Here is a 7793-nt window from a genome sequence, read left to right on the forward strand (position 1 = left end):
ATATAAGTTAGTATTATAGTAGATTCAATACACAGAAATGAAGAGGAAAAAAGATCTAAATAATGTGATTAAGTTAAAGCATATTTTAAAGTGGCAGTTCTGTAGAGTTAGGTGGGTTATGTATTATAGAGATGCATATAAATATGCAGAGAGGTTAATTTAAGGTTAACTTGGGTATAGAATGTTTACTGCACAAAGAGCCTTGTGTTCTGATAATTCTTAGAGATCTTAATTCTATTTAGTTCCTCATGGAAAGACCAACAATCATCTTCAAGGCAGGTCTTCAAGGCAATATGTTAGCATATTTACTTGGCTACCATAAATAGTTAGCATATTTACTCCAGGGACAAGGAATTTATGCGATATGGAGAATATTTATTTTATTTTGAAAATCCCTGAATGGAAGAGAGCACCATCTAGGAACACAGATGACACCAAGAATGTTTAAATATATTTCATAGCCACACCAACTGGTCCCAATGCCCTGACCAGCAAATATGTGAGAAAGAAAAAAGTCTGAAGCATTTTTAATACAGATCTAATGTTAACTATATAGCTATAAATTTGTAATAGAAGGGATACAATAGTCTAGTTCCAAGTTATAGCACTCATTGAATATTATTATCTTCTAAATCATCATCTGGCTTTGTTAGATTATTTTCAAATATTAGTGTAAATTGTTATAGGTTTTATAAAGTTATGTAAGACTTAGTATAAAGTCATATTTCAAAACTGAACTGATCCAAACAATGTGGTTTGGATAAGGACAAATACATAAATCATTGGAACATAATTAGGTTCCCATAAAAATAAATATGTAAAAAAATATTCAGTTGGTTTTCAATAGGAGTATCAAGATCATTTCATGAGACCCCAAAAAAGTTAACTGTCTCTTGGACCAGAGAGGTAGTACAGTAAGTAAATCTTTGGGTTTGATACCTGGCACTACATATGGTCCTACAAAACTTTATATAATTTTCTTTTGTCCCCCTCTGACTTCTAAACATCTTGACATATTCCGTCCTTTTTATCTTTCCCAATCTCCATAAACTTTCAATTTTGACTCTATTTCAATTGAGGGATTTTAACCAAGACATTGAAGTTTCTGAATACATTGAGATATAGAGTATTTCTAGATGGCTGTTAAGATATAAAGGAATATATAATAGGTGTAGGACCAAAGAGCTAGTTCAGGGGTAGGCACTTTTTTTCTTTTCCTCATAAAGAGTGATTCCTGAGCACAGAGACGAAGAGAAGCCTGAGCACCTTAAGGTGTGCTCTCCCACCACCCCAGATAGTTCTAAAATAAAGTCAAGCAAAGACAAACATAATATCCAGACCAGGGAAGAACAAATTCAAATTATACATTTGATAAAGATATGTTATCTAGAATATGCTTTTAAAGGGCTGGAGCATAGCATAGAGGGCAGGACATTTGCCTTGCACACAGCTGACCCGAGTTCAATTCCTCTGTTCCTCTTAGAGAGCCCAGCAAGCTATCGCACCTGCAAGGCAGAGACTGGAACGCTCCCCATAGCATATTCAATATGCCAAAAACAGTAATAAGTCTCACAATAGAGACATTACTGGTGACCGCTCGAGCAAATCGATGAACGGGAGGACAGTGCTACAGTGCTATGTTTTTAAAAAGCATTATTTAAAATGATCAGTAATTCAACTAAAATGTACAGATGACTTGAATAGATACTTCATAGTACAATAACAAGATTATGTAAATAATATTAAAAACACTTGCAATTGTTTAATGCAATGTTAAAATTTATACTGCTTCATGCCTAATAGAAAAAGACACTTAGGAATAACATAAGACAAAAAATGTAAGTGGGCTATGAAAATTTTTTCATAAAATAAATAAAAATTATTTATAACTCTAGTAATATCCTGTTTGGTATGTAAACTGCAGCAATCACTATGGAAAATACGTTGATTCAAATTACTAATTGTGGAAATACTATATGACTCATTATTTTCTTTATCACCCATATACAGATACAAAAAATAAGGTAATTTTGAACAACTTATTTACAAAGTAACACTAACCATAATAGCTAATGTTCCATTAATGTAAATTATATAAATAAGTAAGTAAGTAAAGGCCCTCCCGTTGATCGTCGATTTGCTCGAGCGGGCCCAGTAACATCTCCATTGGAGACTTTGTTGTTACTGTGTCTGGCATATCGAATACTCTCGGTAGCTTGCCGGGCTCTCCGAGAGGGGCAGAGGAATCGAACTCGGGTCGGCCATGTTGGCTGCGTGCAAAGCAGACGCCCTACCCGCTGTGCTATCGCTCTTAAATAAATAATTAAGAAAATAAATAATTTATTTACTTAAATTATATAAGTAAATAAATAAAATAATCAAACTGGGCTTATCTATAAAGTGGATTGCTATTTAATCCTACAATATGATCATACTACAATCTATAGGTGAGTCTCAAAAACTAAACAGATGCATTAACTTTCAAACTCACATAATTTATCTGATGAAAACTCAGTCACACGCAGAATCTTTTCCTTCTAGACTGAGTATCCTCCATTCTTTCTATACAGTTTTTGTTACTTATTTCCTATCTCATTCTACAAAATCACCCTGGTTGATTTAAATTAACTATTGCTCCCATAGCCACCACAATACCAACTTACCCAAGAACTCTGCTTTTCACTTTTAGGAACGGTATCTTTGAAGAGATGCAAGCCAAGCAGCTGAAGTTCAAGAACATGTCAGTCCCCAGAACCTGAAACTGTGGTGCATCCTCTGGGGGTTGAATGGCTAGCTGAGTCCCTGCCCTGCCAAAGTCCAGATAGCCACACCCAATAAATTAGGTGATGTAGAGCATTTTCTCATGTGCCTTTTAGCCATTCGGATTTCTTCTCTGAGAAAGTTTCTGTTCATTTTGTCGTCCCATTTTTGATTGGGTTGGATGTTTTCTTCTTGTGGAGTTCAACCAGTACTTTGTATATCCTTGATATCAATCCCTTGTCGGATGTGTATTCAGCGAATATCCTTTCCCATTCTGTAGACAGTCTTTGTATTTTGGTCACTGTTTCTTTTGAGGTGCAGAAGCTTCTTAGTTTAACATAGTCCCATTTATCTAACTCTGTTTTCACTTGCTTGGCCAGTGGCGTGACATCTTTGAAGATACCATTAGCTTCAATGTCATGGAGGGTTTTGCCAACTTTGTCTTCAATGTACATTATGGATTCCGGTCTGATGTTGAGGTCTTTAATCCATTTTGATCTTACTTTTGTACATGGTGTTAGGCAGAGATCTGAGCCTACTCTTTTGCATGTAGCCGTCCAGTTTTGCCAGCACAATTTGTTAAAGAGGCTTTCCCTGCTTCACTTCACTTTTCTTGGTCCCTTATCGAAGATTAGATGATCATATGCTTGAGGGGAGATGTCAGTATATTCAACCCTGTTCCATTGGTGTACAGCTCTGCCTTTGTTCCAGTACCATGCTGTTTTAATTATTACTGTTTTGTAGTAGAGCTTGAAGTTAGGGAGGTTGATTCCTCCCATTTTCTTTTCCCCAAGGATTGTTTTAGCTATTTGTAGTGGCTCATTGTTCCATATAAATTTCAGGAATGTTTGCTCCATTTCTTTGTAGAATGTCATGGGTATCATAATAGGGATCGCATTGAATTTGTACAATGCTTTGGGAAGTATTGCCATTTTGACTATGTTAATTCTCCCCATCTGCCAACTAACAGCAAAAAACAAAAACAATAATATAGAAGGCTCAGCTAACAACAAACATCTTATAAATCAACAAAGACTTAACAATTTGGTGGTGAGACATAACAATTTTCACAAATTTTCCTTTACTGAAATATTTTTGATATTTTTTTAGCTATTTTCTTGTAGCAAACAATGTAAAACAAATATGTTTGTGCCTGCTAAGGGGGTAGACTTAGGGAGGGGGTTCGGAAAGAAGGGTACAATGGTAGATGATAGGTCACATAGGTAGGTAGTGAGATTGGAGCTAGAAAATCTAAAGCCTGTTACAACTGTATTATGAACACCTTTGAAAACCATGGTTTTAAAAAATGTAAAAATAAAATAACTATCTAGTGATATTAAATAAATGCACTGCACTGCACGGTCCTCCTGTTATTCATCAATTTGCTCAAGCGGGCCCAGTAATGTCTCTATTTTGAGGCTTGTTGTTACTGTGTTTGGCATATCGAATATGTCAAGGGGAGCTTGCCAGGCTCTGCCGTGCGGGCGAGATACTCTCGGTAGCTTGCCGGGCTCTCCAAGAAGGGCAGAGTAATCGAACCCGGCTCGGCCGGGCTGGCTGCGCACAAGGCAAACACCCTACCGCTGTGCTATTGCTTGAGTCCATTAAATATAATAAATAAATAAAATTAATTTTCACATAGCCTAATATATTCCTTGTAAATATGTCTCTGTAATCTAATGCAAAGAGAAATATAATAGAAGACAACAATTTGGAACTTCTATTTCTGCCCGGAAGTTGATGTAATTCATTGTTTGTATTATTAAATATTATCCTGTTTCTTTCCTTAAAGATTTTTGAAAGAGTTTATTGATAAATATTTTAATCACATTTCTATTACTGCTCTGTGTGGTTATTCTGTATTTATTTGTCAACTGTAAATGTCGGTGTTATCTCCACAAAGTTAAAGATTAGCTTCAGTGATAAGCAATTTTGTAGCTGTTATTCTTCCTTTCCTCTCCAAAGGATAACAGTAGTTGTCACAGCTTTTTGTACATATGTTTTAATTATACAACTATATACACAAAATATCAAAGTTTTAAAGAAAGAAATTCTAAGGTGCTAGGTCTTGATTTAGATGTCCTTTTCTCTTTTTTTTCTGAGATAGAGTGAATTAAAAATATAGTCATTTTTCTTTTAATTTTCAATGTTTTATTATTATAGTCATATTTCCTCTAGCCTTCTTCCTTTTTTGATCTAATTCTTTGTTTCTGCAAAGTAAATACACATATAAATATACATGCACATATACATATACTTATATACATTTATGCATATATAAATACATATATGCATGTGTACATACACATATATACATACATACACATCTATACTAGGAAATCTAGCAACCTCCAGGAGCATCCGACTCTCTAAGGATAGATAAATCTTATAAAATTACACATTATTCAAAACACAATTCCAGAAAACAAGGCAGATATTTGAGACATGTAGCATCACTTCAATATTTATTCATTATTCATCTGTTAAATTATTATATAATCAACTTCTGTGGCTGCTTTGCTTTGTCTTTCTTTATAGAGAAGATATATATTGACAAAGCAAAGTTTATTTATAATATATAAACTTCTAACCTTCATAGATTGACAATGTACTTCTTTTGTATGCTCAAAACTCAAGATGGAAAACAGCATCTTATTCATAAAGTCACAAAACATAGGAAACTTAAATTATATAAGAAAGCATAGGCTTTAACATTTATTAATTTTAAAAATTAGAATCAATTATGTCTTTATGCCTAGGTACTACATTATACACTTAAGTGCTGCTGATTTTCTGTTTTTAAATATCTATGTATCACATTTCACTCAATTTGACCACCTGACTTTGTTTTGTGCTTAGTCCATGCTTGACATTCACTACTACTTTCCATCCCTTAGGGTCCCTAATTCTCTTCTCGCAAGTGTTTTCTCTCATCTGCCAGGAAGGAATATCCATAAATACTGCCAAGAAGAAACATCACCAAATTATTTAGCTCGATACACTACAGTGAAGGACTTTGCACAAAGTAGGTCTAGAGAATGAAGAGAGTTTAACAATTCAACTAAAACAAATCTCAGCTCATTACTGACATATAAGTTCCTTATGGACAATGATCTTTATGTTGGAATTTGCATAGTGGGCAAACATAGGCATGCTTTTTTAAAAGTCTTTTACTGTATGACTAACCATGAATGAGTCATAATTTTTTGAGAGTCTGAAGCAGCATTTGAATAGTAATTGTTAATAAAAAGCTGTTCTGCAATTTAAAGCAAGGGTTGATTATAATGCATAAGCAGGTGGGAATCACACTAGTGGAATGAAAACTATATTTTAAAAAAGAACCAAATTGAAATTGCAAAAGAAAAAAAAGTTCTCCTTTGCTTGCATGTTTATTTTGAGGATAATATGGGAGAAAATTATCTTGGAGGAGTGTTATAAACTTATATTGCTGGATAAATAATAATCTCAAGATTATAATAATCACCAGAAGTTTATTTTAAGAGAAGATATTAAATCCAGAAAATGCACATTCTCTCTAATAAGTTGTAGAAAGAGCATATATGTTTGCTTTTGAATAGGGCCACTCACAATGTGCCAAGTCTTTCTGTTTTTACAACATTTCCACAAGGTGAGATTTGTAAAACCAGTGTACCAGTCCAGCTCTTCATCATCAATGTTTTACACACCACTGAGGACCCTCAAATGGTCATCTCACTAAAGGTAGTTGGAAATATCAGAACAGTCATTATTGTTGTAATCAGCTTTCATGTGTAATAACACCAAGCATGAAGAATAGCTGGCTTTTCAGAGAGCCATCCATTTGACATTATGGTTCACCACACTTGAGGTAACCCAAATCTCACTGAATCTGTCATTGCCAGAGCGATAGATTGAATTGTGGACAGTGTATATGAATGCCTTTAATCAAAAAAAAAAAAAAAAGGCCAGGGTAACCAAGCTGCTGCCTGCTTTTCCTGAAACTGAATACCCCAGAAAGGACAACATAGAATTCAATTACATTTACAGGATATTTTAGTAATAAAAACAATGATTATATTAAATAAATAATGTGAAATACTATTTATATTTATTATGTATCCTGTAAATCATTTTATATTAATTATTTTTAAATTGTATAGATATATCTCCATAGAGATCTCCAAGCCTGCTCGGATCAGAGCTGAGCATCCTCCACCCAGATCCTCCATATTCCAGTAGGCAAGGGTCACACCCACCAACTGGCCCCCTGGTGCCGTGTAATCTCATCAACGGCCAAGACCAGAGACTATAAAACCCAGTTCCCGGAAGCGCGTGGCCAAATTCATGGCCGTGTGACATCTTATTATCTCATTCTTACTTTGGACAAAATGGCAGGCTTCCAAATATAACGTGCCCACACAGAAGAATCTGGTAAACTCCCCGTGGTGTACTCAATATGCCAAATACCAGTAACAATGATGGGTCTCATTCTCCTAGCCCTGAAAGAGCCTTGAATATGGCACTTTTAAAAAAAATCTCAGGGCTAGGATGAAGGAGACTTAACTGGGGCCTGCTCGAGGCAATCGACGAACAACAGGATGGTCCTGATCTATAGATATGTAGCATAGTTTGGCCCAAGTCAATTTAAAGGAAGCCATCATTTGCAGCTTTTAGAGAATATTCCTACAGTTTAAATCACTCTTTGCTTTTCACAAAATTTTATGAGTTTAGTGGAATGACTTACATGTTATGTCAAATAAATAAGCAATATTAGCAAATATTGATCAGAATATATGAACAGTTGGTGGAGGTAAAGGATAAACTTACATCTTGCTTATCTAGTTGTAGTTAACATTCCTTATCAAATTGTTATGTATTCTATACTTGTAAAATGTCTTAATTTTTAATAAAGCAAGTACATACATATATGCTTTCTTTATAAAAATTATTTTAATAATATTTAAATAATAATTTTCTTTACATTATACCTTTGGTGGGCTGGAGTGATAGCACAGTGGGTAGGATGTTTGCCTTGCATGCAGCCAACATGGCCT

This window comes from Sorex fumeus, unplaced genomic scaffold (assembly GCF_029834395.1).
Source record: "Sorex fumeus unplaced genomic scaffold, SorFum_2.1 ptg000002l, whole genome shotgun sequence".
Classification (NCBI taxonomy): Eukaryota; Metazoa; Chordata; class Mammalia; order Eulipotyphla; family Soricidae; genus Sorex; species Sorex fumeus.